The 26,128-nt window shown below is 46.1% G+C and overlaps 1 protein-coding gene across 1 annotated transcript in view; it reads right to left on the bottom strand.

Moving 5' to 3' along the window:
• The window catches only part of LOC138265760 (gamma-aminobutyric acid receptor subunit alpha-3-like), a 1,591,340-nt gene extending 1,571,002 nt beyond the window's left edge, over positions 1-20,338 (bottom strand). The window contains exon 1 of the mRNA XM_069213778.1: positions 19,956-20,338. The gene's annotated coding sequence lies outside the window, so the exon portion shown is untranslated. The remainder of the gene's footprint in view (positions 1-19,955) is intronic.
• Positions 20,339-26,128: the final 5,790 nt, after the last annotated feature.

Genomic DNA, 26,128 nt, shown 5'->3' with positions numbered 1-26,128 from the left:
ATGTTCAAATGTGAGCATCAAAATGTCTTGAGAACCTGGTCTTTTGAGCAGGCATTCTCCGGTGCCTAAATCAGGAGTCTCTGCTCCTATACCGAAGCAAGAGTACAATGGACTAGAAGCAAGAACGGATCTCTTAATTGATATGATATAAGAAAATGTCTGGCACTTGCCATCTAACAAACAGCATGTAGCCCCATTTGGGGGTGATCTGAAAACTGAAAAACGGAGGGAGCAGAAGAAGAAATGCCATTTGTGACTGTGAGCATGTGACTAGGATGAGTGCAAGTGTGACACTTGCCTGTTGAATCATTCCTCAGAATGAAAGGTAAGAAGCAATTCTGCTGAAGAGGGGGGTGATCTTTCTTCTTCTTACCCAGTGGACCTGCAGAGGGAGCAGGGAGGTCCTGGTGCAATCTGCTCTTATATTGTCAGTGAAGGGGCTTGGTCTAGCACTACCATTGAGTGGAGGCAAAAATGTTTGTAAGAGGCAGATCTCTCCCTAAAGTACTAGCTCACACACAACAGGTCCTACATCCCTGATTTCACTTTATATATTGGAGCTTAGCTTAATGTAACATATAGCGTCATAGCCTCGGTAACAAAGTTATAGTTCACAAGTAATTATCTTTAGTCAGCCTGCTTACTCATGCTTCGCTATGACATTTAAAGCATGATTTAAAATAATGATGAACAAAGTATGTCTACTATATAACTACGTATCTAGATTTGTGTGGGAGCTTTTAATGTCTACTTTATTTGCTCGGCACTACAATGATGTCTCAAGTGATATTTATATTATAGCAGCTCCATATCTCAGTTGCATCACGTGTAGTCGATTCAAATGTGGGTTGAAAACATTGCTCCGCTGTATTTCCACTTCCACCTAGCATTTTTGTTATAGTTTGATGCCTCTAATATGTTTGTAATAGCACTTTAAATAAAATAATTTGCATACAAGCTCTAAAAAATAGTAAATAAATTAATGGACTTACTATGCAAGGTCAGACTTCATGCCAACAGTTGTAACCACCCTTAAAGCTTCTCATAGCCACCCTTTTCCGGAGCACTATAACTCACTTATGGGAAAGGATGAAAATTTTCACAACAGCAATACTTGCAAGAAACACACAATGGCACAGTTTTACTCATTTTCGGTGCACTGCAGTGCAGCAACTAAATATGCTAGGCAGCCCGGCATCGATGATTAAGACAAAAACAGAGGCATAACTACTAAGACAAGGTGTTGCATTTCTCCTCTTCAGCGCGAGCACACTTTCAGCTGCCATGCGCCAATGCAGACACCCCTGCACCTTAGTACAAGGGAGTTTGGGTTCTGTTAAGCATACGTTTTGTGCCGGAAGGGAAGTGACTGTTCCAGTACAAATCCTAAGCTTCTATTCCTTTCCTACTTTATATCTGTACTGTGCAGTGGAGTAGAAAGTGCACAATTTGAAAAGTGATGACAAAAGAAAAGTAATGTTAGTAGGTAGGTATTTGCATTAAAACCCATTGGTGGCGAATTGGAATGTACTTTTACCATGCATGGATGCCACTTGAGGGTTTGCATTGTAAAGTAAATCTCAACATAGCATCTTGTGTTTGCATCACTCTTGTGAAGCAAACCGGGAACAAAGTGTTGACGATTTTCCCCAACATTTCCAGAAGTGACAAGATATAAATTACACTGTACTTTCTGGTAATAATTTAGGCCAAGATGGCACTAATAATGAAGAAAGTGGACTATGTAAGGGGTATCCTGCCATAAGGATCGCAGATGAAATATGACCATGCCCGGTGCTTTAAAATAACTAACTCACAGTTTATCTTTTGGAAAAAACATGTCCGTAGATATACTTTAAGACAACTTCTAATGCACTATTAAGATAGACACATTTAAAAAATACCAAAATAATACATTGTCTCAGGACAAATCGGAATGGAGCAGTGTTCTTTGTTGCCACAGGTTGTCTCACGTGGCCACCTTAGTTGAAGGAACTGTAAGTGTGTAACAACTTTGTTATATGGGCTTGTGTTGGTCCTGCACACCTCTACCTTAGCTCTGGCTTGGTAATCCATGCCCATATCTGCCATCCCTTTCTACACTGTCCATTTCCTCTACTCCTGGAAGCCTCGTTGAAAAGGACCCAGTCTGCTTCTTATTTTACTATATTGATCTTAACACACTTGTAGGAAGTTGGGTTACTGGTTGTGGGGGAAGAAGGGGGTCTAAACACTACTCAAGTAGCAACCACTATTCTCATTAGGGTGAAACACTAGCAGACTCCAATCGACCCTGTGTTTAACCCTCTGGTACCTTGGCACAAAAGCATTTCAGGCTTAACTTAGAAGCAATGTGTAAATTATATATGCAGCACTCAAACAAAAATAAAGTGAAAACACACATAAGAAAAATGACACAACAATTTTGAATAAATAGAGTAAAAGTTAATAAATTATTTGACACCAAAACAATAAAAATCTAATCACTAGACCGGAGATATGCAATTTTAAAGATTTGAACTGAAATGGTGCTTAAAGTCATAAAGCTCCACCTCTAGGTATGAAGTTCAAGCCAACTTTTTTTTTTTTAGATCTCTTTTATTGTTTTATAATTGCATGATAACGCATACATAACAAAATAACTTCCCAATTTTTTAATCCCCCCTCCCCCTCCCTCTTCCCTTCTGCACATTCTATCAATTACATAAAAGTGTTTGTTCAGTTCACAAATGAATTACATGTTTGGTCTCTTGTACAATCTTCTATAGGGATGTCTTGGTTAGCTATGTATGGTCTGGTTCTGATAGATTAGTCTCTGCATCAGAATTAGAAGTGTCGGGTGTTCTAAAATTGTCCAGTATCGTGTTCCAATGCTGAGCATTGTCTCTAGTTCCTAGGCCCTTGAGTGCCTCCCTCAGTAGTACTGTCCCTTCTGTTTCTGCCCATTTAATTAATGCATTTCTCCAACGATTTATCTGTGGGCCCTTCGGATCTTTCCAGTACGAGGTTATTTCTCTCCTTGCTAATTTCAGGGCCAGGTCTATGAACCGGTTTGTGATTTTATGCTTGCTGGGGCGAGGGAAATCCCCCAAGACCACCACCATGGCTGATCAGGGTAATGTTATGCCCGTGCAAGCGGAGAGTGCCTCAAATATCCCTGCCCAGTAATCCCTGACTAGTGGGCAGCTCCAGAGCATGTGCAACAATTCTGCTGCCAGTTCTGCACATCGAGGGCAACTGGCATTTTCTACACCATAAATCTTTGATATCACATAGGGGGTTAGGTAGGCCCTATGAAAGACATATATATTTATTAATTGAAACCTGGCATTTCTGGAAACTATATATGTGTGAAGTTATTCTGGACCACTGTGCGTCGTCTATTGTAACACCCAGCTCCTCCTGCCATTTGGTCCTAAGTCTATTTAAGGGAAGACATGTGCTGGTTAGTAGGGATGTATATATCCCTGATATCAACCTCCCTTGATCTCCTATAGTGAATATTAGGTCACAGGTAGTATGTCTGGGAGGTTCCTCCAGCCCTGTGCCCCACTGCCTACGAAGAGTTCTGGCAATCGTGTTATAGGTCAGGAACAGCCCTGGTGGTAGCTGGAACCTTTCCTGCAGTTCTGCATAAGAGCACAGTTTCCCATTATTATATAGAGCTCCTATGGTGTTGATCTGAAATGCCATGAATCGGGTGATACCCCCATCACATGATTTCCCGCAACAGACCCCACGCAGGTCAGGGGGGCCTCTGGTGAGTATGGAGCTCTGGTGTGTGTTCGCTTTAGGTATTGTTCCCAGCAGTAACGCGATGCCTCCCATTCCACCGGTAGTGGTCTATTCTGTTTCTTGGGGTTTAGTAGAATGCCCAGAATTCTATCTCGGGAGCAGTGGAGAGGGGCTCTCAGTACCTCCCCCACTGGGGGTGCTCTGAAAATCGCGCCAGCCATTGGAGTTGGCTCGCCCAATGGTATAATTCGAAGTCGGGAACAGCCAGACCACCCTCTGCTGTTGTTCTCTGAAGGGTGCGTAATGCAATCCTGTGTCTGCTGGTTCCCATATAAATCCTGTAATCAAGGAAATGATTGTTTTAAATACCACCCTCGGTATTATGAGTGGAATAGTTGCGAAGTAATATAACACTCTAGGCAATACTATCATCTTAATCAGTGCAACTCTCCCAGTGACTGCCGACGGAATACCATGCTGTTTTTGATACTTCTAATCATGCTCTGTATGTTCCCCTCCAGTAGATCCTTGCGGAGTGATAGATGTTAACCCCTAAGTATTTTAATGTGGACGGGGACCACGGTGGGCCCCGATTGTCCGTTGGTTCTCTGATCCCTAGTAGCTGGAAAAATGGCCGACTTCCCCCAATTTATCCGGAGACTGGATGCAGCCCCAAAGTTGTCTAACATTGTCATTGCTCCTGGCAAGTCGGCCTCTACGTTCCGGAGAAAGAGTAACATGTCATCCTCATATAGGGCAATATGATGTGTCCAGGCATTGATTGTAATGCCTTCATAGAACCTCTGGGATCTAGCCGACTGGGCGAGAGGTTCAACTGCCAACGCAAAAAGTAAAGGTGATAGTGGGCAGCCCTGTCTGGTGCCCCTTCCTATGGCAAAAGAAGGGGATATTGTACTGCCTGTGCGCACTCTCGCTGTGGGTTTTGTATAAAGAAGTCTCGTCCACTTGACAAAACCTTCCTCTAGTCCCAGCTTTAGCTTGACTAGGTTCTAGGTAGTCCCACCTCAGGCTATCAAAAGCCTTCTCGACGTCAATCGAGATGATTACTGCTCTAGCTGCATTAGAAGGCAGGGCATGTAGAAGAGAAATCAATCTACGAATATTTTGAGCAGTGCTTCGCTGTGGAATAAATCCCGATTGGTCCTGATGGATTAATGAGGACATGTGCAGTAAAAGTCTGTTAGCTAGCACGCTGTTCAGTATCTTATAATCTAAATTCAACATTGATAGTGGGTGGTATGATTGAACTTCCGTGGGGGATATGGTGGGTTTCAGAAGAGGAATCATTATAGCTTCCGTAGTGGAAGGAGGCAAGCTATTGTTATTCCATGCCTCCGCATATAGTATGCTGAGCTGGGGGGCTAATGAATCCTGATACGTAAGGTAAAACTCCAAGGGGAGACCATCTGCTCCTGGAACCTTGCCCTTGGCCATACTCTGAATTGCAGTCTTTATTTCTGCAAGCGATATGGGAGTCACCAGGGCTATTCTGTCCTCCTCTCCCAGTGTTGGGAGATTGAGGCTTCCCAGTTCTTGTAATTGAGCGTCGCTAAGTACTTCGGTGGGGGGGGGGGGCATATAGCTCTGAGTAATATTCAAGAAAGGTAGCATTGATCTCCTTCTGCCCATAAACTTTAATACCCGGGGTGGTCTCCAACTCTACCACTATGGTTTGATGTTGGAGTGGTTTGGCCAACCAGGCCAGGAGGGCACCCGCTCTGTCACCCTCTGCGTTTTGTTTCTGCAAAAATTGTTTGTAATCGAAACAAGACAATCTGGTGTTAGCTTCTGTTATTCTAGTCCTTGTCTCTTCTAGTTGTGTTGATAGGTCGGGTTGTGCCGGGTGTTTGCGTTCAAGATCCCTAAGGGAATCCTCGAGATCACCTAGTTGTGTCTCTAACACCCTACGTACTCCCATAGTTGTGCTAATACAATATCCCCTGATCACAGTTTTAAGGGATTCCCATTCGATGGATCTGGACGAGACAGTTTCAGCATTGTTCCCAAAGAAGTCAGTGATCTGCGTACTCAGTTGAGCCTTAAAAGCCTTGTCTTCAAGTGACTCTGCTCTTAGGCGCCAAGTGGGAATCAAAGGTCTCTCACCGCACCAGGACAAAGAAATCAATAGGGGATTATGATCTGAGATGGTGCGGCCAAGATACTCTGCCTTTGCCACCACAGATTGCACCTCCAGAGATGCCAGAAAAGTGTCTAGTCGTAGGTGTAGGTCATGGACTGCTGAAAAGAAAGAATATTCTCTGTTGAGGGGATTAAGTTTACGCCAACAATCCGTTAGCTGCCAGTGTTTTTGCCACTTCTGGAAGTGCAGCGCTGTTTTATGGATTGCGGATTGTAACAACGGTGGGTGCGATCTGTCCATTGCGGTATCCGTTACACAATTAAAGTCTCCTCCTATTAATGTGGTGCTGGTGAGGAGCGTGCTCATAATCAGCGATAGTCGATCTAGGAATCTCCCCTGTTCGTGATTTGGGGCGTATAGTCCCGCAAGGGTTACCTCTTTCCCGTCCAATCTACCAGAAATCACTACATATCTCCCCTCCGTGTCAATCAAGGTATGGAGAACCTGTAATGGAGCGCATGGTCTGATCCATATCAACACTCCCTTCGCAAACGCCGAGTGGGTGGTGGCAAATATTTGTCCCCTCCAGCGCTTTTTCAAGGCTTTAACCTCCTTCTCTAACAAGTGCGTTTCTTGTAAGATAGCTATGTGCACTCCCCTTTGTTTATGGAAACTGTGAACCTTGTACCTTTTGGCCATGTTATTTAGACCCCTAACATTCCATGTGATTATCTTGTATTCTGTGGTCATAATTTAGGGGGGATTGTAGAGGTGGTCTGCCGACGTCGCTCTATTACTACCACTGGATATATCTATCAAGTTCAGTAATCTAAGGTGTGAACTGTTTGGGCTGTGAAGTAGATGTGCATGATGTACCCTTAAAACAACAAAAACGAAATCAAACCCCCTTTGCAACTCCCTCTCCCCAGGACCGGTACCTACAACTCTCCCCATCCAAACCATTACAACTATTGTAATCTTAATTATCAACCTATTGGAAGGAGGTGCGCCAGAGACCAAGAAGCAACGCTCCGGACCTTTCCCCAGGCCCGACCACATGAAATGTGCCGGTTAAGAAGTGTCATCCAGTGTCAAAGCGTTCTATATTCACGGTTGGGACCCAGCAAGGCTTCCACACAGAGTGAGGTTTCCCCACAGTCGCCAGCTCACTTGCCAGCTTGTTCCTTCAGCGAGGTCATATAATCTTGTCCACTGTTCTTGGGGTGATCGATGGCAAGCCGATAAGAGTGTCCCGGGAGGATGTTGAGGAGTGTTCGCAGTTTGAATCAACATCTGATGTATTATTCAGGGTTCGATGCGTGTGGAAGTCTCCTCCGCTCAGCGCTGCTGCTGTTGCCACCGCATCACGCATCTCCTGTTGTGACTGATGTTTCGAAGGAGCCGCCTCTGTGGTCTTCTTCCGGGATCTACTACGTTTCTTCCCGGGGTTTAGAGATGTGTGGTCACGGGTTGATCTGCAGTGGATGTTCAGTGATTCGAGCCAATCCATCGCCAATTGGGGGGTGAGAAAAAAATGGGTCCTGTTATCGTATTCCACTCGGAGTTTAGCCGGAAAGAGCATGGCATACTTTATACTATGCTCACGCATTGTGCGTTTTACTGCAATGTAGGATGCTCTCTGTGCCTGTGTCTCTCTTGTAAAGTCTGGGAATATCATGACTTTTTGGCCGTGCAGTTGAATCTCTCCTTGCTGGTGGGATAGTGACAGTACGTAGTCTCTATCCTTGTGGTGGAGTAATCTGGCACTTATCGGCCGTGGCCTGACTCCCGGGGGAGGGGGCCCGCCAGGGACCCTGTGGGCTCGCTCCACTGCAAAAAACGGTGAAAAGCCCTCCGAGGCCATTGTGTCTTTAAGCCACTGTTCCAAGAATGTTTCTGTGCTAGCTGCGATGGACTCAGCCCCCTCCGGAACCCCCACCAGTCTAATGTTGTTCCGTCGGGCTCGGTTCTCGGCTTCTTCCGCCCTTGCCTCCAAAGTTTTCAGCCGGGTGGCCAGGTCTTTAATTTCTGAGGATGAGTCTTTGTGTGCCGCTAATACCCCCGTTAGCGTACTCTCGTGCGAGCCTACCCTTTCCTTTAATTTACGGTGGTCGTCTCGTAAAAGGGAAAGGTCTGCGGTAAGGTTATCGATTTTGCGTTCAAGTGCTTCGCAGCAGTCTTTAATGGCCAGCAACACACTGTCCAGAGTAGTTACTTGTTGCTCGTGTCCCGCTTGTGATTCTCTGGCGGGCGTTGGGGGTGGATTCTCAGTGGGCAAGGAGTCCCCCGCTGGTGGCTTGTCGTGTTTTTTGGGTTTTACCATTGTAATAGGTCTCGGGTTGGTGAAGGCCGTTCGTATTAGTAGAAGGTGATATTGTTCGTCAGTGTCGTCCAGCCTGTATGTCGTCTGTCGCCAGTCCTGGTACTCTCATGTAAAAAGTACTGTGAGAAGTTCAAAGTTTTGAGCCGTTTGACCACGAGGGGGTTCTCCCACAGTTATGCATGTGTTGGTCGCCGGCCAGGGCAGGGCAGCTTGTGAATGCAGAAAGGCAGTGCTAAAATCTCACCTCCGGCCGGGCTTCGGCTGTCGGAATCTGCGTACTGTTCTGGTAACAGGGGGGGAGTTCTGTACCGGTGTCCCCGACCTCTCCCTCCAGCTGGGCATCCGTTGTGCAAGATTCCATCAATTTCTGGAGTACATGAGATCGCGGTTCCTGATTTCCCCTAATGTGCCGGTATTAGCTTCCGTCTCGGCAGGTGGCCTCTATGCTCTCCCTGGTCTCGCGGCAACCGGTGGTCCGACTCGTCAGAGCTGTCTCTCTCTCACCCGACGTTCCCGGGGCTCCGCACCTCATCTGCTCCTCTTCACTCTCCCCAAGTCCACTGATGTTCCGCTTCGTATTTTTGCTCTCGCCGTTGGTGGCAAAGGTGTCCGTACCTCTTGTGCTTCTCAGTGGATCGTGTGGGGGTCCTCACCTCCGCAGGTCCGTCGCTCCCTCCCTGTCGAGGGCCGCGGTCGCAACGGGTTCACTGCTCTGCCGCGGCCGCCATTTTGGATTGCGGCAGCCGCGAGGTTGTCGGGCGTTTTTCGGGCAAACTCATCCCAAAGTGAGGCCGCCGCGGTCCCTACTCGTGCCGCATATTCTCCGATCACTTTTCTTCAATTTTCAAGACCCCCGGTCGCTATTATGGCAGGATTTATGCTTCGGGCCTGGATTGTGGCCCGGGAGCGTTGCACTACGCGTGCAGCTCCATCGGTCCCAGGCCATGCCCCGAGTTCAAGCCAATTATGATGTGGAGCGGGCCAGATACAGAGACCAAGTTAGGCCTGCTGATTAAAGTAACGTAAATCCTGGCTGCTGAGCATTGCGAGGTTCTGGGATGAGGATGTGTCATGCTGCAGTGGTTCCGAGGAGCTATGGAGCTGTGATGTAAGGTCCTTCATTGAGGAAGCATCACACAATATCAGTTAGACTGCGATGTGAGGTCCTGCATCAACGACGAGTTGTGCAGAAGTCGTTTGGAGGAGCAGTATGGTCCTGCTTCAGAGATGTGTTGCGCTGCAGCAGTTTCAAAGTAAGGCTGCAAGGCAATGGGTCATGCTACGCACATTTTGCTAGGACCACAGTTGGGCTGGCAGAGCACTTCATACCTACTTCCAAGGTTCCAGGGCTGGGGTGGTACCACCTTGAGTTAGGACTCACAGCAGAGTCCAAGTGTACAGTTCAAGGCGGTTGGAGACTTTTCTGTTGTTAAGACTCAGATAAAGAGGCTATTTAACTAGACCTTGGAGTCACTTTGGAGGTCCTCGGTTTAAGATACATGTCCTATCCTTCTGAAGTAGCAAGAAAACAGGGCAGGAGAGTAACAAGGCAGTAGGGCAGCAGACCTTCATGCAGCAGAGCAACACAGCAGTTCTTCATTTGAATCTTCTACCTATCCAGATATTTACCGAACATTTGGGTCTGAGGGTCCAATATTTATCTTTAGCGCCAGCTTTGAAGTAGGAGATATTTCTAGAGGGTTCCACCCCCAGAGGTGTCTGCAATTTCCTGTCTCCCTACCCTTGTCCCAGCCTTATCTTCGGGCACAAAAGACTAGTTTGAAGTCCTTTGCAAGTGTGCTGAGGCAGAGTCTTTGTGATGTGCAAGGGTGGTAGGTGACGGTTCTGTCCCCTATCAATTCAGAGAGGACCCTTACTGCCTGCCCCTATTCCCCTTTTTGCCTCACTGTCTAGCAGCATTATAAAAAGACCAACTGCCAGCTATACCTAGTCATTTGATCCAGGATACACAGGCTGCAGCAGGCAAATAGTTGGGGCAAGAAAATATCAACTTCTAAAAGTGGAATTTTCAGCTTGTGACTTAAAATCCAACTTTAACTCAATATCAAACTCAATATTCCTACCTGCTCCCAATTGAAAGTTCTAACTTATTAGATGTATTAAGGTAGCCCAATGTTATCCTCTGTGAGAGGCAGGCCTTACAATTTTGAAAAACACATTTAGGGTGTTTTCATTATCAGGACATGTAAAATTCAAAAGTACATGTCCAATTTTTAAATACACAGCACCCTGCCCAGTGGGCTGTTTAGAACCCACCCCAGGGACGACTTATATGTATTATAAGGAAGGTTTAGCCATGGCAAAAAAGTTTATTTTTGCCAGGTCAAAATGTCAGCTTAAACTGCACACACAGGGTGCAATAGCAGGCCAACGACATGTTTAAAGGGATAATTAAGTGGCTTGCACAATGAATGCTGCCGGCCCACTGGTAGCCTTTAATTCACAGGCCCTGAGTGCGTGTAGTACCATTTTACTAAGGACATACAAGTAAATTAAATGTGCCACTTAGGTGGAAGCCGATGTTACCATGTTTTAGGGAGAAAACACTGGCTTTAGCACTTATTAGCAGTGGTAAAGTGTGCAGAGTCCTGAGGCCAGAAACAACAAAGTCAATAAAAACAGGACTGAAGGCAAGAAAATGGTGGAAAACCAATGCCAGGGATGTCAGGTCCAACAATGCTTTTCTGAAGCCACACCAAGTGACTTGTGCTTGAATTTTACACCAGGAAAAACAGGGCAAGAAGTTTGTCCACTTATGAAAGAGGTCTGGGCCAGCACACTGAGGCAGAGAAGTGTGCAGGACTTACAAAAAAGACCTGACTGATACGCAACCATTTTCCTGTATCAACGAACAAATATTACATTGCAGGTTGTAAATAAATGTGCACATTTTAATATGATGTTACTAACAGGAGGATAACAATAATTCAGTGATCAATTACTTGCAGCATAATGTGTGACTGATGGTGAGAAGCCTTTGTGCAGTCCTTATGTCGTCCTCCTTTCCTAAATAAGGGTCCTTTCAATTGTGGGCGGAACCCTTCAATGAAAAGTATGGGCTGCTCTCTTGTATTAATATTTACATGTATGATAGCAAACAATGAAAACCTGATTAGGAAAGTAATCATTTTTTCTTAGCATTAGGTAAAACAAATGGTACATTCTGATATATTTTTCAGACAGCAACCATGACCCCGGCAATGGTAAAGTAACTGAATAAAATAATCTTGTTATTTTAAAAGGCAGCACAAATTATTTAGATAATATTAAAACCACCAGAAGTTATGCTGCCTAACATATTATGCTGCATTCAGGAAAGCTAAATATTATTTTTTATAATCTATGTTGCACAGCACAAGAATGCAATGATGCCTTGCTGGAACTAAAGCAATCTCCTGAATACCCTCTGTTCTTCTAATACAATTTTTCAAGCTCCATTAATTGTGATGTGGCTGGAGTCTTATTAATGTAATCGAAACAGAAAGTTACAAATAATTCTTTGCCACTGACCACAAGGGGCAAAATTGTATTCCAGCTAACATCAACACCATCAAAAAATAACCTTTAGGCTTAGTTACTACCTGTAGGGAGTCGGACTGTGAGGCTATGTGGGAGAAAGAGAACCAATCCCCATTCGAGCTGTGGTTGAGCACCCTTGAATGCCACAATAATAGGACCAATAGGGATAAAAAAAAAAAAACTTGTTTCTAGAAGGCTTTGTTTACTCGCCTTTGGTACCTTGGCTAAAGTAGCAAGGCCCTTCTGAGACAAATTGTTTGCGGTATTGCATGCAACAATTAGCCAATCAACAAAACAGTAGGGAAATAATAACCTTAACATATATATACTTTGTTAGCTAAAAACATAACTTTTAAAAAATTCAGACAGAAGATACAATCAGCAAGCCTCGGATATTATAATGAGGCTTGAAATCTCGGGTTTCTTTTGCAATCTAATAATCTTGAATCATCAAGTAATGCACTTAACTGCAAACCAACAAAAGGATATTCTGTAATTAGTTACATCTGATTTGATCCTAGGAACTCCTGTAAGACTTTCGAACTAGAGCAACATATTAAAATCTTCAAATGTAGATTGTAACCTGCCCTACTGGGCAGTTTTTCATTGCGTTAAAATTGTCTTACATGGCACAATTTATGACTTAGACTGACATTCTCTTCAGTGCCAGGAGTAAACATGGAACGGCAGGACAGTACATTTTAGAAAGATAAACTATTCTGGCTCCACTTTCCTCGGCGCAGTACATTTTTAGGATCTGGTGTTCTAGGTAGAATTTATCTTCTTTGCCACGTAAATATATCCTGGCAGTTCATTTTTGGAATGATTGGTTGCTTAGGGTAAATTGTATCTACCGTGCCAGAGGTAAAGATGGCAGGAAAGGGCAGTACAATTTTAGAGTGATCGGGTGTTTGTTATGCATAGACGTTCTCTTCGACGACAAAGATAACAATGAAAGCACAGTACATTTGTGGGTGGTTGTGTGCTCTAGGTAGATATTCTCTTGTCCCCAGGTGTACAAATGACTTGGCACTGTATTGTACTTTTAGTACAGCTGTGTGTTCTGGATTGACTTTCGGAATTGGCATGGCGTAGGCATTAAAAGAATGCATGCTTTTAGAGTGACTGCATAGTCTGAACTGGCTTTCTCGTGTGTCTCAGCTATAAACATCACAGAATAGTAGATTTTTGGGCTGATTGCTTGCCCTGGGTATACTTCCTCCTCTGCACCAGGTAAGTATGACTTAACACTGCATTTTTAGAATGACTGCATGTTTAGGGCAGTTTTTCTTTTCTGCACTAGGTGTAAACACGACATGGGCGTGCATTTTAGGGTGGTTGTGTGTTCTGGATTGGCTTTCTTGTCTCGTCTGATACATACAATAACGTTGAACATTTTTCGATCACTGCATGTTTTGAGTTGGCTTTCTCTTTTGCCTTAGTTTTAACCATTACCGAACAGTACATGTTTTAGGTGATTACAAGCCTTACACAGGCTTTTTCTACTGCCACAGAGACAATCATCCCAGAACAGTACATTTTTGAGGTGACTGATAGCCCTGGGTAACCTTTTTTAAGCTATTCATTGCAAGGATTAAACTAATATTATGCCAGTGTATGTTTGGTTAACTAGGTGCTATGGGTTGGCTTTATCTTCTGTGTTAGGGGTAATCATGAAGGGACAATATGTTTTAGGAAGTTGCATGTTCTGGGTTGATTTTCCTTATGCATTATGAGAAAACATGGCAGGACAGCTACATGTTCAGGACAATTACATGATCTACCTAGGTGTTATCTTTTATGCATAACTAAACATGACACAGCAACATAATACATTTTAGGGTGCTTAGCCGTCCCGGGGGGCTTGTCTTCCCTCCAGAGGTAAACAACACAGGTCTGTGCATTTTGATTGCATGTTTTTGGCTAGTCTTCGCACCAAGAGAACACTTGCCATGACAAGACAGTACATTTTTAGAGTGATTATATCTTCTAGATCAGGTGGTCTGTGAGTGTGGGCAAAACATGAAATAGCAAGACAGCATAATTTTTACATTATTGCATACCTTAGTTATGTTTTTCTTCTGTGCTGGGGTAAATACAGTAGAGCAGGACAGGACAATACTAAACGACTGCATGCTCTAGGTTGTTTTTTTCCTTTTGTGTTATGGGCAAACATGACACAGCACGACAGTTAATTTTTATTAGGGTGACTATATGTTCGGGGTTGACTATTTCTTCTGTGCTATATGTAAACATGACACGCACCACGGTTCATTTTTAGGTTGACTGCATGTTCTGAGTAAATATGCAGCCCATGTGATCGATTTGCGTTTGGGTGTAGCGAACGGAACCAACTAAATTTCAATTCAATTCGTTTTACTTCAGATTAAAAATATATTAAACAAGTTCAAAATCTACAAAAATGTAACATAGAGAAGAAACGTTTCAGAAAAGTATGCCAAAAGCATTTTACCACTAGTACCCTAACAGAAAGTGCTAGCGCATATACAAACATTTTGAATCTCATAGTAACACGTTGAAAGCACGGTTTTCTAATAAGCCCAGAATGTTGGAGTTTTGTGCTGATATCCACCATTCCTGAGTACTAACAAGCATTCAGAGCGAAATCTCCCCACTGCTTAGCTCAATCCATATGGACTGACAATTCCAGAGAGAGTCATTCATGTCCATTCACCAAAATGCGAGGTTAGAGGAAGTTGCATCACAGAGCCTTGTCATGGGCAAGCCCCCCCACACCCTGAGTGCCAGTGGAGTAGCCAGTGTGTCATGGGCCCTAGTGCAAGGAAGGAAATGGGTCCTTTGGCATGGACGTCATTAGGGGTTGCCAGGTATCGCAACTGAGAAGCCTGGCTTTCTCTTTGTGACTTCGATTTATCAGAAAGGTAAAGGGATCAAAATGAAGAGCTTATTTTTGCAATTATTTTAGATGCATTTCTTTATCTGCCTAATACTTTGACAGAGAAATCGTAACTTGGGGCTATAGTGCAGGCTGCCCAGTACTAAAAGTGCATTGTGCAGTGTCCCAAGCATGTCATCCTGTGCTTAGAGCATTGCATTATTCTAGTTTTAAAATGATGGGCTTCTCAGGACTATTAAATGTGTTTAAACGTGTCTAAAATAAGGAGCAGGCTCTTCAAATGAGGGTCCCTTGGGGCCTAAAGTGGCAAGCACATGGAAATGGAATTGTACAATTAGTTTAAATGTGCAGCATGACTTGTGAGCATGGGCCATTATACTGTTTATGTCTTTTTCAAAAGTGTTTTAAGGTGTAAGGACATTTATGTCATAAGTGTATAACAGTGTTTGTTAATCACCATCAAGTTTACCTCATTGCACCATTAATACATTTTAACCAGGCATTATGTCATGTTTAAGGTGGTCTATTATACCTTTCCTGCCAGGTGAAAGTTTCATATATTTGACCATTACAGCTTGCAGCTACTTATTGAGTCCAGTATATGCCTATTCTTGTGTTGTGCTAGTTTTATGATGAACACACATAAATACATAGATGTCAAGTACTCAGGCCTAATTACGAGTTTGACGGTCCACAGGACGTCAAACTTGCGGTGGTGGTCGTACCACTGCAATCCTGGTGGTCTGACTACTGGATTACAATCCTGGAAGTCGGACCGCCAAGAGACTGCTGCCTCTGCCGGGATACGGATTCCAATGGGTTGGCGGTGGTCAAAGTCGTGATCAGCTACAGCTGTGCCGAGTTTATCACTGCCATGCTGATCACAACTCTGCTTTCTGCCAGCTTTTTCCTGGTGAGGCCCCCACCATAAAAAGGCCGGCGGAAAGCCAGTGCTGGGGACTGCAGGGGGGCCCCTGCATTGCCCATGACCATGTTGTGGGCAGTGCGGGACCACCTCGGAAAGCGCACTGTCTGCTATTGCAGACAGTGGCCATTCCGAGAGTGCTGTGTGCAATGGCATTGGCCTCGGCTCCCTAAAGGAGCTGGGTTGACCAGCGGAAACATCATAATATGGCATTTTCGCTACTCAGCCTGGTGAAAACATCGTAATAGGACAGGGGTGAGGCCATCGGCTTGATGGTTTGGGGTTGTGGTGGTTCAACTGTCCAACTCGTAATAGGGCACTTGGTGTATTACAATGTGTGGTTCTGTAACTGGCTAGTGTATAGCGCTCTGTCAGTCATCAAAAATGAAGGTCAATCTGATACTGAATGTGGACAAAATAATGGCCATACCTTACCACTATGAGTAACTTGAGTGACAATGCCATATTCAAAGGACATTCTACAAGCTTTGCAGTTGGGCCGAACTGGCTGCATGTAAGAATATAATTGACAAAAAATGAAATCTGACATAAATATTCTGTTCTGAATATTGTTTACTGAATATCATCCCACCAGGTGAAGATTGTATTTTTTTAACTTCAATAGGGTGGTATTTTCGTGAATGATATTTAGAACACAATATTTTTGTGAGACTGCATTTAGTATATGATGTTCTGGTACTATACAGCCAGACTGCATTAACATAAACTGGGCAGGGTCACACAGTTCGCATGTCAAAGGTCACCTGATTTCACTTCCTGTGATGCTGTTGGGTCACAGATCATGTGACTCCACTTCCTGTGATGCCATCCACAAGTCAAAGGGCATATGAGGTCACTTTCGATGCGATGGTATGTTGGTGAATCAAAGTCCATGTCCTTTGGCTGCTGTCTAAACTGTTGAAATACAGCAATAATCTGGGTTCAGTGGGCCCCTTGGGCCACTGAGCCCTGGTGCCCTTGCAACTGCTGCAACAATGGAAGCTATGCCCCTGAGTGCCAAACTTCAGAGGGGTACATGGAACGATCTGCATCAGGGTCAAATAAACAGCAGCCCCCTCACTTGGGTCAAGTCTCCACATTTAACCTACTTTAAACTCTTCTTATACACTGGAGATGCCTATTTTAATACTCGCCAGCGCCCTTTGTTCCCCCACCCCCACCACTTACCAATAAACCCCCTCCTTTCCCTGAACAACCAGCATGGGGAAGCTAAGTCGGGTGAGCTGGGGAAGAGTGGAGAGGTTTGTGTTCAAAGAGGCCAGTCACTGTTATGGTGTAATCATCCAGGGACTGGCCACTGAACATAAGAGGGACGTCCGGTTGTCTCAATTTATTCACCAGCAACTGAAAGAGTATCAAATTATTTCAACCTAGGGAGACATGCGAGTATAAAGCCGGCTCTGTCCTTTCTCCCTGATGACATCAGAGGAATGGAACCTTCTTCCGCCTTTAGTCCCGCAACAGCCTTTGATTTGCAGGTAAAGGGCTAAAAAGGTTGAGGGGTGAAAAATATACAGAATAATCAGGGTTCACAACAGCTTTGTTGAGTTTGCTCCTGCTGCTGCCTCTGTAGCCTCTGAGATCAAGGGTACTGAGTGCAATGCTGCAGGGTAGCAGCTGCTATCCCTAAATGATCCCCAGGGGAGATTCACACTGGGTGTGAAGCTCTGACCCTATTATTTCTTACCAGACACCACAGGCCTAAAGTAACTCGGATTAAAATAGAGGTAGGTATTTTCTATAAAGTCTGAAAGAGCTGGAATTGGAAATAAACCTAACTTTTCTTTCCTGTCTACTGCAGATTAATGTTGTAATTGAAAAACACAGCACAGCTTCGTGAAACTTCACGCTGCAGTCTTTCGCATTCAGAATAACCTAAACGCAGGGGGAGGGGGAAATCAGGGTTACGGCAGGGACAGGATATCTCCAGCCCCATGGGGCGAATCAACCCCCACCAAAAAAAAATATATATATATGTATATGTATATATATTTCCGAACACTCCAAGCACTGCTGAAGACCTTTGCCTACCGTCAATGTGCACTTCGTCAGTCCTCAGTATAAGCAGCTGGACTTACACTGCAGGTAATGGGGATTTTTATGGGTCTCTGATCAAAATTTGCAGAGGCACCATCATTTATGTGATACTAGCGCAATTTGGATAGGGAGTTGGATGCAATGGACGTTATTATTAAAGAAATATCTGATTTCCCATTCACAGGTATGTGTCATAAACGATAGTAACACCCACCCTCCACCTCGCAGATACGAATAGGATCTCTGCACTTCAATCCCTCTCAGTGCGTATGATAAATACTCTGACCGGGTCCACGGAGGACGTCGTCTGCCCCCAGCTTGGTAAAAGGTCGAAAAAACGATTAAAAGCTGAGATACAAAGGGGCCTCGCGCCACTTCCACTCCAGCCGAAGACCAATTACAAGCATGTGCCGTTTATCACAAAGCCTGCCGTGCCCTGCCTGCCCTGCTCGAGATTGGAGCTGGCGGCATTGTGTGTCGCCCTGTCTCACATGTCGCCGCCTCAGACAGCAGCGTTTACCTCTCTGGAGCCTGGACACTGCGGGCCTCCCACCACCACCTGCGTGTTCCATCATCCCACCTCACTCCCCGAGAGCGGCCACCCACGGACACAGCCCCCGATCGATGCTCTCTCCGCCCCGGGGACCAGGCTCGGCAATCACGCATCTCACGGCACCGAAACACTCGAGCTCTCGGCACAGGTTGACAGCCAGACTGCGTTGCCAACGGCCGGACGATGCGGTCACGAAGCGCACACTTTCATGTGCTCTAAAGACCACTGCGTGGCATCCCTGTATCCTGGAACGGGGCTCCCATTGTGACTTATAAGGGAGGAACTTACTGCAGAAGCGTGTATACAATGTGGTCTAGTGAAGACCGCATCTGCGGACAAGACGCAGCGGCTGCTGAGGCACTCTCTCAGTAGAAGCTGCGCGTTTCCTTCCACTGCAGCAGACTTTCAAGCAAGTGTAAGCAACAACAGGCAGCGAAAGGAAATGCCACCAGACTGCTCCATACACAAGTGACTCCAGCTGACGGAGCCCACATCCAAGCCAAGCTGCCTGTAGAGCTCCTTTCTCAGCCAACACTAAAGAGAGCCCAAATATTGGCTTATTTTGGGCAAGCAAGTTCCCTCTCGGAAAAAGCGTGTATAATGCACTGCTGGTGTTACTTTCAGCAGATTAACATAACCTCAGACAATCAGGTGTTGAAGAATATTTCCAGAACAGAAATAAACCTGTTTATGCATATGTACTACATGCGCGCACGCCCATAAACAAAGAAGCATGTCAGCTGTTCTGCCACATTCAGGTGTATGCACCTGTATTCATTTGCATTCATGCACACAAATACAAATGAATATGTATCAATGTACATTTATATGTGTACTTAGGAGTGTTTGCATCTGTATATGTGTGAGTATAGATTGTGTAAATATATTTATGTGTTTATATACATAGTACATTTTAATCATGTATGCATATGTATATATACATATATATATATATATATATATATATATATATATATATATATATATATATATATAGAGAGAGAGAGAGAGAGAGAGAGAGCTAGAGAACGTATTTAAAGACATTTAGACAAGTATAGGTATACACGCACATGCAATATACATGCATCTATGCAGATTCACCATACCTGGCATAGCCCTCATTAAAACTCGCACACGTTTAATGCTTATTATTTAGTGGATGTTTAAATGGCCATGCAGTTCACAGCTCTTCGTCCTGCTATGCCAAACTTTTATCTTTATCCCCAGAGCAACAGAAATAATTGAATCTACGGGGTATGAAGAAATCAAATTCTATTATCTGACACCAAGAAAGGAGTTAGTGTTCTTTTTTATTACGAATATCTATTTTTCGTCGTGTCTGGAATTATCAACGCTGCACTATGACTGCAAAGGAGTCCCATTTCCCCTAGGCAAAGTGATTATTTACAACTTTGCTGTGCACTTGCTCTTGTGTGTGGTTGGTGGGATCTGAATAAAACACAGAGAATACGTGCTCAGCGGAGCAAAGCCTTCGTTTTCCATTGGAAACCACATTTTGGGATGAAGTTAGGCAAACACCAGTCCTCCCTTACATCTCATGCTGTATTTCTTTGTGCAGGTCTACAGTCTATCTTGGTCTGCTACTTATCAGTAAAGTGCTGCTTTGAACGAGCGAGGACAACTCGTCGACAACATTGACAAATCAGCTTTATTGGACATTGATGGGGTTATTACGATCACTGATATCGGAACACGATAGGTCACGCTGCCACCAGCCCTCTTCACCACAAACCCCACATGCCACCCCAAAAGCCCGTCCTCTTTGTAGCCCACATACATGCACACCTGCACACGGACACAAGAAGCAACATCGCTCCTTACCCGCCTCTGCACTCCCCTCCTAGAGACCGCACGCGGGAGACGCCGTGAGAAGCACCTATGTAAGTTCGTGGGTGCGTGGTTTTGGCCCAGAAGTTGTTTTTGCTTGTTTCTTTGTTGTGAAGCGGAGGTGTCCCCTCTTTCTTTCCACCTTGGGTGATTCCTTTGATTCTTAGTTTGTTGGTAGCAGTGCTGAGATGCCGGCACCCTACCTACGGGTGCAGTGGCCGGGACAGCAGAGAGGGGGGCTTTTTGTGCTTCACTTGACGGCAGGAGTGTTTTATCTTCTAAGATGTACCAGGCGCGCGCAGGCAGAGGGGAGCGCAGGGAGGCGCAGCCAAAGGTACCACAGAGGCGCACTGCCTGCGTGTCTCCGTCGCCGTTCTGAGATGGGTGATGTAAAATGAAATGCCTCCTCCTCTCCCCTCCCTCCTCCACTCATTCTCATTTCCCCCTCCCTGCCGTTTATACACCCCTTACCCCCTCCTCCTCAGCTTCCCGCCCAGTCTCTGGGGGAGGGTATTACAACCCTGTCTGAGCGGATCCCGTCTTCTCGTGGAGCGCTGAGACAGAAAATACACATCATCCACACATCATCCGCAGCCAGGCTGAGAGCAGACGCCAGAGGATTCCCCTGCCCACCCACTCACTCCCCGCCGAGCCCCTTCCGAGCAGGTGGAGCCGTGGCATCCCGGCGGCGCAGAATGCTAGTGCTGGTACACTGGGTCGGGCACCTGTTCGCACCAGGGCCGTTTGGACGAGTTTAAAATACTTGGCTCTTTTATGGGCAGACCTCGCCGAAGCTGGCGGGCTTTACTCAGACAGGCTCAGGAATGATTGCAGCTGCTAAAATTGATGGAAAGCAATCATCTTTCTTATGAGCAGCATATAACCAGACGCTTGGAATAAAAACCCGTTCAGGTTGAAGTAAATGCTTTTGAAGCGAATATACCTTCTCCATGGCTCTTGTCTCGAGTCCGTTCTAATAGTAGCACGTATTCCCCGTAGCGCCTCATGCCCCACGCCTGTTTCTTTCTATGCACTGCATAGAACGGATGGGATAGTTACCCGAGACACAGGATTCGAGTTACCGACCTCTGGAGGATGGAAGGCTGATTCTGACTTGCAAGGGTTTTAAACCTTTAACCTGCTGATCACAGCAGACCCCCCACTACTAATATTTAAGTCAAATAGTCATTCTGCAAGCTCTCACCTGACACTACATCTGATATACTTGCATGCCTAGGGTTGAATTCAGCTTCTTTGCAGTTTGACATAACATTTCGAGATGGCCTCGATTTCGTTTGTAATTGTGTCTTGCCGTACTGATATTTGGAGCAACCTCCAGGCGAAAAATGTCCTTTCTGCAACGGACATCTAGTACAAAATAATTTTCCCACTACTCACCAGGTGCAAATCTTGCTGCAAAATCCCAGTTTCCCTGTTAAACTAGGAAAAACTATTCTCTTTGTATGCTTTCAGACTGTTTCATCCAATACATTTGTGAACGTTATTGTTTTGTCTTGCAGTAGGCATGGTTACACATGCGGTGAGCTGACCACTGAATGCCGTGTTCTGGCAGGAGACGTGCCCCAGTTCGCTCTTTATCAAATGCAAGCTTGAGAGTAATGGAGTATTTCAGGTCACAGGAGTGCAGCAGTAAGTAGCAGGCCTTCTTGAACCTATTAATGGATCAGCTCAAATGATATACAGACAGGTGAGCTATCAATCCATCAACACAAGCTTTAATCCGTCATAAATAACCATCAAAGCATAAAATCACAACAATCCAAAGAATACATACTTAATTAAAAAAAAGAAATATGAAAAGTTAAAAAGACATCAATCAACAATTATACTAGAGTAAAACTCTCATTCCATAACCTTGCAGCACACATATTTACAAATTACTATATTTTAAAAGATGAGTACGTTTATGCCATGCGGCCACAAGGAACATGCTAACAGCACAAATTAAGGCAGGTGAGGTATTGCTCTTCAAGATCCTTATGGCGATAATACATTGTCTTATGCCCATATTCCAGCAAACTGGAAGAATCCATTTACGCAGGAAGAAGGCATACGCTGGACAGAAAAACATAACATTTTCCACAGATTCAGAAACATCATTACAGCCAGGACATAAATCAGGTATCGCTTGTGGCCTCCAACTACCGGTTAAGTGCTTAGCGGTAAACATCCGAATCGAAAGCGAGCATACAAGCTCTTGCCCAATAAACCAGGAATAAAATCTAAGTAAAATTCAAACTGGGGATACCACTTAAAAACAAGAAATTGAGTAGTCAGTCGTCCATATGATATGCAAAGAAGATAGTTATTTCTAACAAAGGACCAATAGGTAGATTTCAGAAGTTGTTTCTGGGCCTTTCCTAAATTCTGAGGGTTCTCCCAATAGTTACCAAGTCGAAGGGTGCAAAACCATTTTGACACATACCTGAGCCATGGAATGGAAGCTGCATTAGGTCTTTTTAGAATGTCAAGGAGGGAGTCCCTGTAAACGATGAGCTCTGGAGTAGTTCAGATCCTTACCCAAAAGAGTAAGGGTCTCAAAGCTCTTACATCAGAAATGCGATTAAGGCCAATGTTGGACCTGGCTTTTTGACAGGGTCATCCCCAAACTTTTTGCCTCCTTCCTCCTATTTTTTCTGACCTGTTGTTGTTGGCTTTTGACCTCTGGGCACTTTACCACTGCTAACCAGTGCTAAGGTGAATATGCTCTCTGTGTAAATTGTACTATTGATTGGTTTATCCATGATTGGCTATTTAATTTACTTATAAGTCCCTAGTAGAGTGCACTATATGTGCCTAGGGCCTATAGATTAAATGCTACTAGTGGGCCTGCAGCACTGGTTGTGCCACCCACTTCAGTAGCTCCTTAACCTTGTCTGAGGCCTGCCATTGCAAGGCCTGTGTTTGCAGTTTCACTGCACTTTGACTTGGCATTTAAAAGTACTTGCCAAGCCTAGAACTCCCCTTTTTCTACATATAAGTCACCCCTAATGTGTGCAATAGGTAAGCCCTAGAGCAGGGTGCTGTGTGGGTAAAAGGCAGGACATGTACCTGTGTAGTTATATGTCCTGGTAGTGTAAAACTCCTAAATTCGTTTTTACACTATTGTGAGGCCTGCTCCCTTCATAGGCTAACATTGGGGCTGCCCTCATACATTGCTGAAGTTGCAGCTTCTGATCTGAAAGGAGCAGGAAGGTCATATTTAGTATGGCCAGAATGGTAATACAAAATCCTGCTGAATGGTGAAGTCGGATTTAATTTTACTATTCTAGAAATTTCACTTTTAGAAAGTGAGCATTTTTTTGCACTTAAATCTTTCTGTGCCCTTCAATCCACGTCTGGCTAGGTTTAGTTGACAGCTCCTTGTGCATTCACTCAGACACACCCCAAACACAGGGTACTCAGCCTCACTTGCATACATCTGCATTTTGAATGGGTCTTCCTGGGTTGGGAGGGTGGATGGCCTGCCCTCACACAAAGGACTGCCATACCCCCTACTGTGACCCTGGCAGACAGGATTGAACTGAAAGGGGACCTGGCGCATTTCTTAGAAACTCTTTGAAGTCACCCCCACTCCAAAGGCACAATTTAGTATAAAACAGGGCCTCTGCCCTACCTCATCAGACACTTGCTGGAGAAGAAACCTGAACCAGAAACTACATCCTGCCAAGAAGAACTGCCTGGATGCTCAAAGGACTCACCTGTCTGCTTTCTTCAAAGGACTGCTGCCTTGCTGTTGGCCTGCTGCCTTGCTGAACTCTTGTCTGGCTGTGAAAGTGCTCTCCAAGGGCTTGGATAGAGCTTGCCTCCTGTTCCCTGAAGTCTCAGGAGCAAAATGACTTCTCTTTCTCATTTGGACTCTTCGTGCGCCGAAAATGTCGACGCACAGCTGGTTCCCCGGCGAGAAAAACGCCGCACACCGACGCTGATCGACGAGACACCTTCGGGGCGACCGGAACTTTGACGCACGGCCTCGCAAGGACAACGCCGCCTGACTTCCAGAGGAGAAATCGACGAAACGCCTGCCGTGAGAGCGAAACTTCGACGCACTGCCCCGCGGAACGACGCGCAGCCGGTAAACAAGCATGAGAATCCACGCACAGACCCCGGGACATCTGGTAATCCCCGCGACCACAGAAAGAGAATGTCCGCGTGCCGGAAAACGACGCCTGACTTCCCAGCGTTAGAAAAATAACGACGCAAGTCCATGTGTGCAGGGGAGAAATCGACGCACACACCATTTTTCCACGTACCTCTTCTTCTGCGGCCCTTTGCGGAGATTTTCCACCAGAAACCAGGTACTTTGTGCTTGAAAGAGACTTTGGGGTTCATTCTAACCCTGGCGGTCGGTGATAAAGCGGCGGCCAACCCGCCAACAGGCAAGCGGTCCAAAAAATGGAATTCTGACCCTGGCGGGAACCGCCAACACATCCCGCCACTTTAACACTCCGACCGCCACGGCGGGACCGACAAACAGCACGGCGGTCACCGCCAACAGGCAGGCGGCAGACAATGTACCGCCCACCCTATCACAACTCACCAATCCGCCACCTTTTCCGGGGCGGGAGCCCCGCCGATAAAAACACAGCGGAAACAGACTACGAACGGGAAAACGCTCACCTATACACACTCCACAAGGAAGGAGGACAGCATGGAGCCCGAATTACACATCCTACCAGCTATTGTCTACCTGCTCATCTACCAGGAGTACGAACACCGGCGCAGACGACAACGGTGAGTACTGCACCTACGACACAGGGGAGGGAGGAGGAGGAAAGGGTACGTGCACACACATACGCGATACACCCACCCCCCAACCCCCCCCCCCCCAATACCTACACACCAATGCAGAGCAACAAGTCAGAGTGACACCCCCCAAACCCCCCGGAAGAATGCAAAGACATAATTAAAATGAAGTTTAAAATTTATGTATAAAATAGGTTCATTGAAGTCATGGTAAATATGCCATATGAAATATACAAAAGAAATAATGAACATAGTGCAAAGTATAAACATAGTCAACAAGTCCTGCACAGTCCGTTAAATATCCATAGTCCGTGGGCCAATGTGTACAAACACATGGGCAAAGCCCACACAGGAGACCGGATACCATTGGAGAGAACACTGCGGGGGCATCAGATGATAAAACAACAGGCACCTCAGGGGGAAGGGAAAGGGGGGCACCTCAGCCACATGAGTCCACGACGCCAGATCCACGAGGGGCCTCCATGCCCACTGTACCATCCTGGGGAGTGCAAAGCCACAGTCCATCAGATGGATAACCGACTCCACTGGTATTGGAGGAGGCATGGTGCCCAGAGTGCTTCGTGAACACCTGCTCGACACAGAACCGGCACTGTCAATGGACCAGCGGTGCTTGAGACGGCGGTGCCCAGCGGAGCGGTGCTTGAGAGGAAGGCCCCAGCGGAGCGGTGTTTGACAGGAAGGGCCCAGCGGAGCGGTGCTTGAGATGAAGGGCCCAGCGGAGTGGTGCTTGAGAGGAAGGGCTCAGCGGAGCGGTGCTTGAGAGGAAGGCCCCAGCGGAGCGGTGCTTGAGACGGCGGTGCCCAGCGGAGCGGTGCTTGAGAGGAAGGCCCCAGCGGAGCGGTGCTTGAGAAGAAGGCCCCAGCGGAGCGGTGCTTGACAGGAAGGGCCCAGCGGAGCGGTGCTTGAGATGAAGGGTCCAGTGGAGCGGTGCTTGAGAGGAAGGCCCCAGCGGAGCGGTGCTTGACAGGAAGGGCCCAGCGGAGCGGTGCTTGAGATGAAGGGCCCAGCGGAGCGGTGCTTGAGATGAAGGGCCCAGCGGAGCGGTGCTTGAGAGGAAGGGCCCAGCAGAGCGGTGCTTGAGAGGAAGGCCCCAGCGGAGCGGTGCTTGAGACGGCGGTGCCCAGCGGAGCGGTGCTTGAGAGGAAGGCCCCAGCGGAGCGGTGCTTGAGAGGAAGGCCCCAGCGGAGCGGTGTTTGACAGGAAGGGCCCAGCGGAGCGGTGCTTGAGATGAAGGGCCCAGCGGAGTGGTGCTTGAGAGGAAGGGCTCAGCGGAGCGGTGCTTGAGAGGAAGTCCCCAGCGGAGCGGTGCTTGAGACGGCGGTGCCCAGCGGAGCGTTGCTTGAGAGGAAGGCCCCAGCGGAGCGGTGCTTGAGAGGAAG

Source organism: Pleurodeles waltl, chromosome 2_1, assembly GCF_031143425.1.
Source record: "Pleurodeles waltl isolate 20211129_DDA chromosome 2_1, aPleWal1.hap1.20221129, whole genome shotgun sequence".
Classification (NCBI taxonomy): Eukaryota; Metazoa; Chordata; class Amphibia; order Caudata; family Salamandridae; genus Pleurodeles; species Pleurodeles waltl.
This window is presented reverse-complemented; position numbering and strand designations above follow the sequence as displayed.